At 46.7% G+C, this 15,988-nt stretch overlaps 1 protein-coding gene across 12 annotated transcripts in view; it reads right to left on the bottom strand.

Annotated features, from left to right (window-relative positions):
* Positions 1 to 15,988, bottom strand: part of TCF7L2 (transcription factor 7 like 2) — a 188,428-nt gene that overhangs the window by 104,394 nt on the left and 68,046 nt on the right. The window lies entirely within an intron of this gene.

Raw genomic sequence — 15,988 nt, 5'->3', positions numbered from 1 at the left:
CCGCTTACTTGAAATTTAAAAACCACTGACATTAACTGTAATGCATTATAGATCCATTTACGTGTGGAAAAAAGTACAAAAACCTGGACTGGAGAGACACCGTATTATAACAGTTCTCTCTGGAGGGAAAAAATCATGAACTAGGGAAAGGAACATAGTAAGTTTTGTTCTTTGAAACACAAGAGAGAAAATGAGTAATTGTTACATTAGGTGGCAGGTACCGGAGTGTGTGTTATATTATTATCCTTTGTAGCTGACGCTATGTTCAGTTTGAGAACTGCCAACCACCTTGGAAAACTCCAATACTTAAAAAATCCAAATTTGTACAAAACATAGAGTGACTATGCCTGGCACTAAAATACTCACAGAAACCTTCCATCCAATGTAACTCACAAAAAGATTTGGAACTTCCCCTCCAGTTCGTAGACAGGCCCAGGCTGTGTGAAGGGAGGTACAATCGGAGATGGAGGGAAGGCTCATCTTGATCCAATCTCTTCTGTTGGTTCCCTTCTTTGGCCTTGAGTTCATACCTTGTCCTCCTAGAAACCCACAAAGCCTCACTTTCTCAACAGGAACTAACAGCATCACAAAGGCGTGACAGGCCTCTGAGAGTTTCCTGGGGAAGCCTGGCCGGCACCAGCCTGGGTTTGTGTCTGGGAAGTTGCCCCACCCTGGCTGTGTCCCTGGTTCCTGATGGAAGCAATAGAACACCTAGAGGTGAGAGTTCCAGTGCTGGAGTCACATCCCCTGCGTTCGAATGCCAGCTTGTCACTTACACCTGTGTGACCTTGGCCATACCATTCCCCTCCTTAGCTAGGCCTCAGTTTCCTCATCTGCAAAATGGGACAGTACCAAGAGCTAATTCATAAGGGTCTGTGAGGACTGAATCACGTAAATGACTAAGAACAGTAAATTAGTAAAACTAGTAAGTTAGTAGAGCAGTAAAGTTACTGAAACTAGTGAATGCTCAGTAAACCTCTGGTATTATGATTTTGAGTACATCTCTCCATTTCTCAATGCATCCATTTTTCTTAACAATCACAATGAGGGCTGTATATCAAATCAAGAGAACTCTGGAGTTCCCTTTCAACATGCCAAGTCCAGGATTCAGTCTGAGATTAAAGAAAAATCCGGACTAGGAGAGCTATCGCGAAAGAACAAGGCACTGGTCCAAATCTGTAATCCTGTTGGAACTGAGGCTCCAGGAGGGCGCATGACAGAAAGTTCCCCCAGCTCCTTCCCCTGGCTTCTGTTCTGACCTCTGGTATCACACCCTGGGCCCAACAGGATACCAACAATCCCCACCCTTGGCTGCGTATCCAGCTGATTCCCCGTTGCCAACTTTGAAAACCTTTGGAGGAAATTCACATCGGCATCCAGACACCGGAACACTTGGCCAAACCCAGCCCTGCTGGCCTCTGTATGCGGCGCTGGCCACCCCTGCCACCCCAGCCCATTTCCCCACGCCAGTGGCCCGCCCTCCCTCTCCTTGACAAACACCCTCTCTGCCCACTCACTTACTCCACACAGATGTCCAAACACGCACTAGCTCACCGTTATGTCCTCTCAACGGGTTATATTTTTCAAATCATGTTCTAAAACTTAACCACAAGGCTGTTGGCACGAGAGCTGTGCTTATGTCTCACATCAGGCCTGGACTCACAGTGCGGAAAATAAATCAGGACAAGAGTCATCACAGGTATGTGCCTAAAACAGACCGGGTAAATCAGGAGTTGATTTGTTGTTGTTTTTAAAAAAAAAAAAAAAAAGGCCTAAGCATTCCAAATTAAATGTGTAGAGGGTATTAAAATGATCACCCTCTTTGGACACATCTTTTTTATCATGCACCTTGGAATGATAGAGTGGAAGGAAATGAGAAGACCATTCCCGAAGTCTTATTTTTTAGTAACCGTCAGAAACATGACTGTGTACACTGCAGACATTCACAGGTGTGAAGCACAAAAAGTAGGTTGAATCTGCACGTCACGCCGGGTCCCTGTCACGTCCTGTAGGACCTATGGATTGTGGACTGCAAGGAGACATCCCATCCGTGGGAAGAACTAAGTGGAATAAATCAAGACGGCTAAGCCACAGCCCAGATCCTACGCCTGGGCTCATTTTCTTGGGCACATTCTCATTCCTGTTTCTGATGACAAATGTTCCTTTCCTACCACTTCATTTGGAACGTGTTTTTAAGTGGCATGTCAGTAAGAATTTCTTCACTGTGCCATCTGACTGGACATCTGACTGGGTGATGATAGATCCAGTAGGGAGTCTCGACTTGGGGACACTTTCCCAAAAAGTTGATTGCCTAAAGCACAAATGACTGGTGTGATGTGTCTTAAAATTTATGACAGGGGTCTTAACCTAGACAGGAATCAAGAGGGCCTGTAGGGGGAGCTCTCACATCCTATGTCATTGCAAGAGGCCTACGGGAAGGACTCTCTGGTCACTGCAGAGCTCTATGGTTGTAACAGTCCTCCCCTTACCTTCCTCTTGCCCTCTGCAAGCTTCTTCCTCTGTCTTTGCCACGTGGATGCCAAGGCTGCAATCCTTTCTTTTTCTGGAATAAATCCTTTTTGGTGAGAGCATACCTCCTTGGCCTTCCTCCATCCTCCTTCCTGTTTGGCCGATATTAATCCATCAATGTATGCATTCTTTCCCTTGGGCGCTAATCTCTCTTAACACAATGCTCCAGGCAGATCTCCCCAGCCTACATTCTGGGTGCAAACACTGCACTCTGTTCCAAGACCCTGGAACGGTAGTTGTTGTTTGGAGTTGCAGGCTCTTTCCATGGTAAAGGAAAATGGAAAGTAACTTCAAATACTAAAGTTGTAATAATCAATAAATCAAACAGAAATAAACACCCGTATGCTCACTTTGCCACCAACTGTCCGTGATAAGAAAGCAACACTCCTACAATGTGTTAACAAGGAGGGATCACTGGGGTTGCAATGGCACCTCCTTTTTATGTAGGTTATCATCACATTTTTCAAGAAAAAGGACAGGACTTCATACCATCAATTAACTAGTTGTTTCTGAATAGCCGTAAGGCATAGTAAGAAGAGAGCTTTAGGGCAAAGATGGGGATGTTAAGTAGCAGCCAGAAGAGAAAACTCAAAGAAATGAAAAATATGAAAACAGGAATTTCATGAAAATACCTAAAGTTCATTTTCAAAATTCCCTGTGACCACAGGAGGAAACCGTGGAAACTGCTTGTTTTTCCACACAAACCTCTCTCTAAAAGTTGTTGGTAGGAGAAGAGTGGGCACAGTGTGTCCCCCTCTGAAAGCAACTCTCAGATCGGCACAAATCAACCCATTTGTCTAGAAGGGCAAGTGTGTTCTGCTCACGTGGGTCCCTAGTGACATCGTAGAAGAAGAATCAGTTCACAGTCCAACCTTTTTAATTCAGAAGAACAACTTTTTGATTAAGACATAGAAAACAGTTCTTGGTTGAAGTGACAGAAAACCACCTCCAACTAGCGGGCTTCCTAATTGGACGGTCCAGGAATGCGAGGCTGGCTACACAGAATTAAATGGTGTCATCCAGACACTCCTCCCACACACGCCTTCATCTGCAAATGTGCGCCCTCCATGCCGCGGGACACGCGCCTGCATGCTTGTATGTGTGTCAGAGTAGCTGCAAGGAGCCACAGATTTAGATCTTCTCTTCCTGGTGAAGATGGGTAAGTATCTTTGCGTAAATCACATGCCTGCCCCTTGCCCAATCACATGCCTCCCAGGACCAGGAGAATAGGGCAAAGGTAGTTCCCCATAGTTAGGAGGGGGAGAAGAATGCTATGAGCAGGGGGAAATGATGTAGAGATAAATGTCTTCTTTGGCGCTCTACTCTTGAACATTTGGTTTCTTGTATGTACTGGGAGGTCAGCATGTGGGTGTTGATTCTCAATACCTGAAAACAACCTGGTAATTTAAGAGGAAAGCATGAGAAAGATACCAATAAGTGCTTTGTGGGAGGGGGGTGGGAAGGGGCTTGAGGGGAAAATGCCTGACTAGATTCTAAAAATGGAAATGGTTTCTATCAGTCAAACTTACTAATTCGATCTCTGACAATGTCTTGCCTTGGTCGTGGCAATTATGGGTTCCAGACATTCCTTCATTTATAGGCTTTGGCGGAAGGGGGCTGCTACCTCTTTCCAAAAAGATGTTTTTTTCCTGAGTTTCAACTGAATCATCCTGAAGGTTAGCCCAGGGAGCCCTTCTGCCCAGCCCTGCTCCCCTTCTGTTACTGAGACACTTTTATTAGATTTTATGTTCTACCTCCACCCATCAAGGTTGGCTTCTTCCTTGAGTCTGAAAGGGTTGGGAAACAAACACTTCTCTTAGAATCCGACGTGTGTCCCTGAGTCAGGCCTAAATTCAGGAGCATTAGAAGGAAGAGTGAGAGGTGGGGGTCCAAAGACGGGTCTTGATAACAGGACCCTCTGCACCTGACTTGGCCTCTGGGAGTCCTGGGATGGTCTAGTCCTAAGCTTTGTAGTATGGGCTTTCCTTCCCTCCTTCTTCAGCATTTTTTAAAAAATATTTTATTTTATTGATTTTAGAGAGAGAAGAAGAGAAAGGGATAAAGAAATAGAAACATCGATAGGCTGCCTCCTACACACCCCCTACTGGGGACTGAGCGCACAACCCAGGAATGTGCCCTAACAAGAATCAAACTGGTGACTTCTTGGTTCATGGGTCGACGCTCAACCACGGAGCACATGGGCCCGGCCTTCTTCAGCCTTTTGAAACCCTTGCTAGTTTCTTTACCCCAGCACCTGAGCAACACAGACAGTGTCCCAGGGAGGGAGACAGGCAGCTCGTGCCCTGGGAGCAGGACGAACAAGAGGCCTTTGGTCCACTGCACTTGGACACATGGTGACCCAACGCATTCAAGGCTATTCCACAGCCTGAGTGGTGCACTTAATCACTGCCCGGACCTACCCGCGATGCAGGCTCTGGCTGGAAAACAGATTGCATCACGCTGCTCAGAGTTCTTCACGAGCTTCTCATTGCAGACAAGCCACGGCTGGACAGACAGCACGCTTTCGGGGATGGGCGGGGCTCGGATTCATCTGGGTCCCACTGGGGGGGTGACCAAGACATCTGCCACACGCTGCTGCACTAGCAAAGGACTGATGGACCAGGGCTCGCTCAGCTGACGTGTTCTCCTGTTGCGCCCTGCCCCTCCCTCCTCCAGCCAACACAATGTATCTTCAAATCTCAAAGTCACACCTTTCAATGAGGTGACAGGGCCAAGTGCTCTCTGGGTCTCTTTCAAAAGACAAAATCTAGCCCTAGCTGGTTTTGCTCAGTGGTTAAAGCGTCAGCGCGTGGACTGAAGGGTCCCGGGTTCAAATACGGTCAAGGGCAGGTACCTCGGTTGCAGGCTCAATCCCTAGCCCTGGTCAGGGCCTGTGTGGGAGGCAACCAATCAACGTGACTCTCATGTTGATGTTTCTCTCTGTGTGTCTCTCCCTCCCTTCCACTCTCTCTAAAAATCAATGGAAAAATATCCTCGGGGGACGATTAACAACAACAAAAAAAGACAAAATCTATCCTGCAGAGTTTCAGTAGAGGAATGTGATATGATCTGGCTAAGGATTTAAAAGGCCATGTCAAGTGTGGGAATAAACTTAGGGACCAAGGATGGAAGATGGGAAGTTACAAGGGTGGGAGGTGTGGAGACCTGTGGAGACACTCGGGCAACATCCAAGTGAGAGGTGAGAGTAGACTGGACTCCAGAGGTAATCATGGAGCGGGTGGAAAGTGGTCAGATTCCACAAACACTGGGAAGGCAGAGCTAATAGGACACGTGAGGCTGATGGACTGCATGTGGGGGTGAGAGAAAGAGGAGTTAAGGTGATGCAAGATTTCGGGCCTGTGCCACAGTGAACGGCGTTCACCTTTCTGTCAGGTTCAGCTCTGGGGTAACAGGTTTAGGGGAAGGGGTGGAAATAGCAATTTTGAACCTGGACATGTTATATCTATTTGGTTTCCAACACAAAGTGGACTCTGCGGGGAAAGCATGGGGCTGGAGCACAGACCTGAATAATGGCCTGAAGATGCATTCCTACACGTGGGATCCCGGGCAAGCAGTTAACTCACTGTATTTTCACATCCTAATATCCAAAATGACATAACAACAAACTTTCCTAGCCAGATCCTCTAGGCTCCCTCCCTTCAGATCCCAGCGTAGTCCCAGGGACAATTCTGAAATTCAGGCGTCCCCATCGTATTAATTTACTCAAAGGAGTGAAAATCTGAACCACAAGACGTGAACAAACCAATCACCAAAACACTTCCTGAAATATACCCACTTCCCATAATAAATAATCCAGGGCTGATTTCCCAACTGGCCAGTCTCTTAAAAAGCTCAGTCACCCCATCCCAGGATCCCCAAGAAACGGTCAGTTTAAACGAAGATTGTAAAGCAACAGACATCCTACGAGCCTGACCCTCTGGTATAAGACATCAGATAAATGCTAGCGAACCACGTTCCACGTCAACGCCACTGTGGCGATTAGAGGCGCTCCTCTCCGACATGGAATGCATGAGGGTGGGTTATCAAGTTACTGGCAAGCCTTGCACGGTGTCATAACCCGAAATTATGTTTCCCCAAAGCATGCTACCACCTCACGGGGAAAGCAGAGCTGTGGGCCAGCCCTGTGCTCACTGGCTCACCGGGACGATTCTGAGCAAGCGAAGGTAACAATGAAACACACTCAGGCCAGACTAATCAACTCCAGTCCCTCACCAGAAACTGGTTTTCTGCTTAATTAGCAAAGCACCACAATAGGTAGGGAGGAAGCCACATGCGAAGACATAAACCATGGGGCCCCTTGGCTTGGAGAAATGGGCAGTCTGGTTGGAGAGACAAGCCCCATACGCAGAGTTAATCAGCAAGACAGAAACGACAGCAGGACAGGATGGCTGCCAAAGGCACACTTCTGTTTTATTTACTGGAAAAATAAACATGGGCAAAACCATGAGTTGAGCTCTAAGTCGATCCATGTTAATTTAAAACAGGCTCCCATGCTTGGTAAACAGAGCAGGTGCTGAAACTAAAACAATTTTCCAAAGTTTGTTCCAATCTTGTCCCTGGGAGGCTGGAGAAGAGCTCCTCGCTCGCTCGCTCACTCTAGGAAGCCTCCTTATAAAGGTGCCGTCACCCAGAGGAATCAAGAAGTTGCCCTGCACTGGCTGGTTTGGCTCAGTGGATAGAGCATCGGCCTGTGGACTGAAGGGTCCCGGGTTCGATTCCGGTCAAGGGCACATGCAGGGGTTATGGGCTCGATTCCCAGTAGGGGGTGTGCAGAAGGCAGCTGATCATTGATGTTTCTATCTCTCTCTCCCTCTCCCTTCCTCTCTGAAATCAATAAAAATATATTTAAAATGTCTCAAAAAGAAAGGTCTTGCCCTAAAGAAACCAACTGTCCACATGACCCAGTGCTTCCCCAACCCGATTTTAGGGTTTTTCCAGTAACCCACCAACATTAGGTGAGACAACTGTCAGGAAACGTTGGCCCAGAGTGCCAGACTTTTTCCCAAGCACAAGACACAGCGCTGAGAAATAATCAAGACCCACTGGAGGCTGCCCGCCTGCCCACGCTTTCTGTGGGTTGATCTTAAACACAGCGACAATTGGCATGTTTGAAAACTAGGTAGGTTTTCCCAAAAACATCACCGAGTCATATTCCTGAGCAAGGTCACATGCAGCACCAAAGAAATAACATCTGGGCAATAATAGGCCATTAAAGGAAGGGATATTAAAACTAAAGACACCCTACAATTAGTTGAGGTTATAAAAGTATTCACCAAGAATTCTACAGCCGCCTTCCTCTGTGCTGCATGTATTGAGGAGAATTACTCTGTGAGGCGTCTAAAAAGAATACATGTAATTCTGAAAAAAATCACAAGAACATCAGCTGACTTTAAAACCTACTAATCATTTACGAGCAATCCTTTGGGTTGTGTGTTTTGAAGGTGAACGGCCTGGGGATGTTTCAGTGGTTCTCAACCTTCCTAATGCCGCGACCCTTTAATGCAGTTCCTCATGTTGTGGTGACCCCCAATTTCATTGTTACAAATAGAACATAATTAAAGCATAGTGACTAATCACAAAAACAATATGTAACTATATATGTGTTTTCCGATGATCTTAGGTGACCCCTGTGAAAGGGTCGTTCGACCCCCAAAGGGGTCTCGACCCACAGGTTGAGAACCGCTGCTTTAGATGGTGGGATACTCGGGTCTCCTCTCTGCAGCTCGGTGGAGTTTAACTTCCCAGACACACGAAAGTCACTCCCATCGTGGTAAGTCTAACTCTGACACTCCGGACAGTTATAGAAATGGAGACCTTGCGGGATGATCCTTTGTGGCTCTAAATCAGGACATTTGTGTAAGTGTTGTCCTCTTGCTTTCCTTCCTAGGAATCTATTCTAAGAAAATACTTAAAGGGGAGGGGGCCACAGAGAGGTTCATCACAGGATTCGTTAGAATGGCAGAAACAAAAGGAGTCACTCTAAACGCCCAACAACAGGGCATGGGGTAAGCAAACCGGGGAGTAATACTATGGCTGTTATGTGGTCAAAAACCCTTAAGAATTTTAACGACATGGGAGAGGTGCTTATTCACGGCATCACTTTTCATTCTAAATAAATACAGGGCTGGAAATACTGAGCGCGACGATGAGCTCAAAGATGTTAAAAACAAATATAAATATTAGTACACGAGAGGGACAAGTCTAAAGAAAATATACCCAACATACCAAGTGATTTCTGAACGGCAAAATTATGGCCCAGTTCCCAAACTGCCCACAACGAACATACATGTTACGCATGAGGAAAGCTACATTTAAAAGGGAATTTCACTTAATTTAGAGGTAGGATTTGCAATCGGAAATGAGCAATTCGCACCCTTCAACAGTTTCAGATCAGTCACTGAAGATACGCATGACAATTGGGGATGACTGTTAAGCGACGACTCATCAATGAGGGAGGGAGTCTCGCCTTCAAAATTCAAGAGGGGTGCATGGGAGGCATGAGCGGAACAGAGAGTAAAACAGATCAAGGGGTGCGTGTTTCAAAGAGAGGGATCTCATCGCAGTAGAAAGGCGGGACGTCCCTAGAGCCCATATTACACCAAAGGACATGGAAGACATGAGCATGTATCTCTCTATTCAGGAACAGTCTGTGTGGACCACCCACGACTTCTGAGCAGGGGCTTAAACAGCAGGAAGGACGGCGGTGGGTGACTGACTTGTGATCTCACGGTTGCGAAACTCCTTGTGATTCTCATCTGAAGCGACAGAACCGCGTTTACACAATCTTTCTTGGTAGCGTGTCCTCCATCGCCATGGTGGTCGGACGCCACACCACGGACCCAAACCTCAAGAACGTCAGGATTCCTCACCGTACTTTCTGGAAGCAGAGAAGGACACTCGGGCTTTTAACGATAGACTCGTACATCTTGGGGTTCACTGCTCTCTCTCCCTTCAGAGCAACCTTGATCCTAACCCCTACTTCCCCCTGAAAAGGGACCACCTGGTCGCCGGCTTCTGAGTGTTCGAGACGCACAGGTCTCCTTATAAAAACAACAGCTGTGTGGTGCTCGCCGGCTTGTTTATACCCTTAGAGAAAGTACTCACCACCCTTACCATGGTTCTGTCTGTGAAATGGGAAAGTTCTGACTCAGCCGCTGCTGGGAAATACATGCCAAGTATTCTAGAAAGTCTGGTTGAGTCATCGCTAAATGGGGGAAGGAGGGGGACAAACCAGGGGAAAGTGTACACACAGAGGAGAGAGTGAAGAGAACGCACAGGGAAAAGCGTTTAGGAAATGGGCGCCGGTCCCCACGGCCACATCCCCCACATTCACCTGTCCCTCCCTTCCTACAGTGTGTCCTCCGTCCTCTGCAGTAGCCACACCAGAGACCAAATCCCCGAGCAACCTCGTGCCTCCCTCTCCAGCGAGGCCAGCAGGTGTCTGAGCTCTGCCACCGTGGCCAGCGGGGGCGGGGGCGCCCCCCACAGCCCTCAGCATGCCACACGGGGCCCGTTTACTTGTCTTTGGGGGGCAGGGGGTTAAGAGCTGGCATGCCCTGGGCCAGGCTGCCTTCTGTCACATCCTGTCTCCCACAACTGGACAAATCACCTCCCGGTGCCGAGTTCCCCCTCTGTAAAGTGGGGATAATGAGCACCTATAAAGCACCGAGAACCAAGCCTGGCACACAGGACGTGCTACAGGCTTATTTGCTATTGTGGTTATTATCATCCATCACTGACGCCACCTATTGCCCTATTGCTTCGGGGACTCATGAAACCCAGTATCTCAATCTCTCAAAAGGACAGCTCTTAAAACAGAATACACATTTTTCCAAAGAAGGTACATGAAATGTACCAACAGGTCGATGGAATGGTACTCAGCATCACTAATCATCGGGGGAATGCAAATCAAAACCACAATGAATTAATACCTCCCACCTGTTAGAAGGGCTATCATCAAAATACAAGAGATAACGCACCAACACAGGATGTGGAAAAAAGGGAACCCTTTGCACCACTGAGGGGAGTGTAAACTGGTGCAGCCACTATGGACAATATAGAGGTTCTTCAAAAACTTAAAAATAGAACTACCATACGATCCAGCAAACCTACGTCTGGGTATATATCCAAAGGAAATGAAAACAGGATCTCAAAGAGTTAGCTGAACTGCCATGTAACTGCAGCATTATCCACAACAGCCAAGACATGGAAACAGCCTAAGTGTCCATCAACAGATAAACAGATGAAGAAAATGTGGTGTGTGTTTATATGTACACAACAGACTATTATTCATATTCAACCACGAGAAAGAAATCCTGCCATGTGACATGAATGCACCTTAAAGGCATTGTGCTAAGTGAAATAAGTCAGGCAGAGAAAGACAAATAGCGATATTACTTATATGTAGAATCTGAAAGAGCTAAACTCACAGAAATAGGGAGTAGACTGCTGGTTACCAGGGGCTGGGAGTTGGGGAAAATAGGGAGATGTTGACCAGAGGGTATAAATTTCCAGCTAAAGCATGAGTTAAGTTCTGGAGATCTAATGTATAGCATGGTGGCTATAAGGATATACTTGAAAGGTGCTAAGAAAGCAGATCTTAAATGTTCTCACCACCAAAAAGAATGGTAACTATGTAGGCCTGACGGGGGCTTTAGCTGACACTATGATGCAATCATTTTACAATACCTACGTGTATCAAATCAACACACTGCATACCTTACACTTATACAATGTTATATGTCAATTACATATCAATAAAGCTGGAATGAATAAAAAGTTTTATAAAAACCTCTCCCACTGCGAACCTGCTCCCCTCCAATACTCCCCATTCAGTGAATGACATTCTCCAGCCACCTCTGACTCTTCTTTCTCCCTCAACACCAATATCTAAGCCATCAGCAAATTCTGTGGATGTCCCCTCCAGATCTGTCTGCTTTCACCATCCCTGCTGCCATCAGCTTCACACAAGCCAAACCCCCCAACGATGCCCCACAATGGTGGGTTAAACACCAAGACCCCACCAGAACCCCCCCAGGCCACTCTCCCTGCGCCCTCAAGACCGGCCACTGTAGCTGGCTTCCTGCTTCTCTCACAGCCAAGTTTTGTTCTGTGTGTTTTTTTCCTCCTGAGGCCTTTGTCCATGTATTTTCCTTCTGCCTGGAATGTTCTGCCACTTTCCACGCCTTCTCTCAGACCTTCGCCTGGCCAACTCCACGGAAGCCTTCAAATGTCATTTTAAATGCCATTTCCCCAGAGGGCCTTCCCAGCCTGTACTCCTCACCAATTTCTCAGTCTGAGTCCCTTCTCCCTGGTCAGACCCGCTCGCACCCGGGACTCCCCAGGGCACCTGGAACAATGACTCCCACCTGGCAGGTAGGGGTTACTAGGGTCTTGCTGGGCCTCAGCTAGCAACAGGGCTTCCTGGCACAGCCCCTGCCAACAGCATCCGGCAGAAGAGCAGCCCTCAACACACCCGCATGTACTGGATAGCGAAGAGGATGCTCTCAGGGTCGCTTCTGTTGTTAACTAGGAGTAAGCCTCCCCACGCCCTGAACTCTTCAGAAACCAGCAGCAGAAGGCCCGCCATGCCCCCCGAGCTGACTTGAAAATGCTCCGCGCAGACAGCGGGGGCTCGTCTGAAGTTCTGACCATCACGCCATAACCCATCAGAGTTTTCCGCTCGCTTTCAGCGTTTACCCAAGAACAACAACAAGAAGTTCACGGCACAGTCTGGAGGGCTTTGCTCCTTGGGGCTCAGACGGCTTTCTCACCCCACACCTCGGTGCTCATCACCCCGCAAAACACCCGAGACCAAGAGCCGCTGAGAAATGTACCCTAAGGTAGACTCCACCTCGGCTTCAAAAGGAAACCCCCAAGACAACGTGGTGGGAACTTCTGAAGCCTTTCGCCGTTTTGTAAGGTACACGCTGTACCAAAACACCACCATTTGGGGTACAGATTCTTTTTCTGCCGGGCACAAAGGAAGTGAAATGAAAGCCTTGGTACAAAGACACCGGGGGTGGCGTCCAGGGAGCAGCCTCGAACCCCTCTGTTTACCGGCCCTGGAGGCAGCCCGGCCAAGACTCAGGCTCAACCGCTTACACAAACCAGCTGCCTGGCACTCACTGTGGACAAAACAATTTTAAATATAAATTGAAAAACACCACAGGGAAGGAAACATGAGCTACTTCTGTGAATGAGAAAACAGGACGGGAGGCTGGGAGGGGAGGAGAACCCGGCCCTTATGGATGGTGTCTTGGAGACTTTTAGGAAATAGATGAATGGCGGATGGGGGGTGGGGGGTGGGTAAAAGGGAAAATGGAGGAGAGATGGGTTTGTGTGTAAATTCCTATTTTTTGGCTAGCCCCCGCCCCCCCCAATCCAAAACATCATCCTTGAAGGATAAATTATAACAAACAAGATGGTGTAGCCATTACAGGAACTAAAGTTCATAGGGCTTGCTTCTAAATTTAAATACTATTTAATCAATTGAACTCCACTTGTTGAGAATGTTTATTCTATACATCAATATTTTGTAATGTGGTAATCCACATACCACAGGAAAAAAAATCCAGTCCGACTAAAATATTCAGACAAAATGCTTTTGGCTCCCATGTGAGAATTCTGCCCCAAATATGGACCGGGGAAAAGTTACTTTCTTAGCAGACTGCGACAGTGATAGTCTCCAGTGATTACTAACAAACACTGAACACTTCTCTACTTTCAAAAGAAAACATTAGAAATCGTTATGAAACTGCTTAGCCCAGAAATCACAATAACTTCCAATTTCACAGAAATTAGAAAGCAATCCTTGGACAACTATTTTGAAACACGTCTTATGAAACGCTGTGATGTGACAACATTTCCTTTAAAAAAATGAAAACTAAAATGTGAGGAAGAGCCCAGTGTCTGGGTGAAAACTGGCCATTCATCAGTGCATCTCCACATGGACCACAGTCTCTGGCCAGCGTTGAACCAAATGACACATCAGCCATAATGCAGAGGGACCCCTTTATCCATACAGGCATCCTGTACCTGCCAGGCCAGTTCCAGTCGGCACATCACTCTATGTCCAATGAAAATGCAATGAGAAATGTAGTCCCAAGGTGTATGACTCCTCAGTCCCCAAAACTGTACGTGGTCAACCATCTCCAGCCTTGTTCCACCTACTTTCCATCTCCCTCTACTAATACCCCCTCCCCCCTTCCCACCCCCAGGGCCCAACACCCCTCCTCCTTTCCCCTTAGTGTCAGGTGAAGATTGCAGAAATGCACAATTACAGGGCTGACTCATATAACCAAAGACACCAGTCAGCTGCCACCAGCATTAAGTATTTCACAAGTTTGGTTTCCTATTGTCCAAGCTATGGCTTTTCTCCTCTCTCCAGCTCCCAGAGCCCACCCCTCCACCACCCACCCAAACCGCCCACACCAGGGCCCTTCCCCAGGGCAGGTCCCCAGGAACGGAGCAGAAAGCACAAGAGCTACTGTTACAGCTGCCACCTGGGGCCCCTTTGGACAAGGGTCTCCATCTCAAGGGTGGTGTTCTCCCAAGTGGTTGCCATGGTAAACATGCTTTTGACTAAACAGCAGAGGGAAAAAACAAAAACCCTAACTCCTCTGGCTGCATGCCTCACCAAAACCCACAGGGGCTCCAGAAAAAAATAAGGTTTAATCACTGCTCAGTGTATTTCATTCTGCAAATGAAAATATAAGGTGCTCAAGGCCGACTGGTGGCATCTGTTCTTATGGGGTTTAGGAGGCAGGTGTTAGAGAGGACAGTCACCTGCCCCTCTCCCAATGGCCAAAACCCCACTCCTGCTCACCAGCGTGGCCCGTGGACCTCCCGGACATACCTATGAGGTGCTGTGTCCACTCTGAACCACTTATAAGAATTACAGCTTCTCTCCACATTCAAAGAGAGAAGAGTCCTCCAAGGGATTTTAAAGATAATATCCTATCTTTGTACATAAAAAAAAAAAAAAAATGTGGGCGAGTCCCACACCCAGCATTTCCAAAAGCAGAGAAATAAATGGCAAAGCCTAGACCCATGCTGGGAAATTCGGGGTGGCAGGAAACGTGGAATGGGTGGGCTTCCTCATATCCCCTCGAGGACTCGGACAATCACACTTCTGTAAAATTTTGGGGCGTTGTTACCACACGATTTGACATGGCACCCTGTTTCCTAGGAGAAAGCTGCGTCGGAACCCTGAGCCAACCACTTCTTTACACCAATGACACCGTCCCTGATGATGACCTGATGGAGAGGGAGCAAAACAGAACCAGCCATGGGAAGTTAACATCTCTCCCTTAGGAGGGGACTTTCCACAAGGCCCCGGGAAGGGAGCAGAGAGCGGGTCCAGTCCTCGCTCTGGCCACTAGCACAGCGTGTGACATTGGGCAAGTCACTTAAGGCATCTCTGGGCCTGTTTCCTTTTCTGAGAGCAGGTTGGGCCTACCTGAGCGCTAAGGTCACTTCCAGCCCTGAAATCTTGGCATCGTAAGAGCATGTGTAATTAGGAGCATCCATTTTATTGTGGGGTTAGAGGAAGGAGGAAGTTCCTGGAGAATGTCAATCTTTTCTACATGCCTTATTGATCACAAAAATTCCTAAGACATTTTCACAAACAATGACCCAAGATGTGGCTTTATGGAAATAAATTATTTTCTGATAGATATACACATACATCCACATATATATTTGATATTCCTATAACAGAGGCAAATTCGTTAAATAATATATTCTCAATTACAGCAAGCTACAAAATAAGGAGGCAGTTGACCTGAATTTTGACACAATGCATCCGAGATCTTTCTACTTGAGAAAAATCATTTTGCCATTTTTAGAAATTACAAGTAACACGGAGGCAAAATATATTAATGGGTAACATTTTGTGATACTTAAATAAAAAATAAATGAATTATTCCGTGCTTTGCATAATTCTACCTGTCATGAAATTGTTATAAAAGTGTCTTCCATTCATTATTTCAAAAGTATAAAGTCCAGCTCATGACATAAATCTAAAAAGAGAGGATATCCTAATATGGCTGAGCTATCTTCTCAAGAGGTTAATTTATAAATTCCACTTTCCGAGCCTACAAAATCCTTAGAAAGTGCATTAAAAATATATGTAGACACACACGGTATGGTGTAGTCTCTTAGTACTACAAACAAATGGCTCCTGTATTAATTAAACCCTGTGCTTTCAAAGCCATGGATGTACAGATTAAATTTAATTTAAGCCTTTCTAAGTTCATTTCTAAGTTCAATCAATCATCCCAGAAGACATTTTTCTGATGTTAGTGTAGAGTGTTTCTTTCCAACAATTAAGATAAATTGGGGGGTAGGGGGCTGGAAAAAGTCTAATTTCTAATTCCCTCCTCTGCCACTCACCTCCCCTAAACGACTTTTTCAGGAAAGATTTGGAGTACTACAG

This window comes from Myotis lucifugus, unplaced genomic scaffold (genome assembly GCF_000147115.1).
Source record: "Myotis lucifugus unplaced genomic scaffold, Myoluc2.0 scaffold_44, whole genome shotgun sequence".
NCBI lineage: Eukaryota > Metazoa > Chordata > Mammalia > Chiroptera > Vespertilionidae > Myotis > Myotis lucifugus.
Note: the sequence above shows the minus strand (reverse complement) of the source record. Positions and strands in the feature narration are given on the sequence as shown.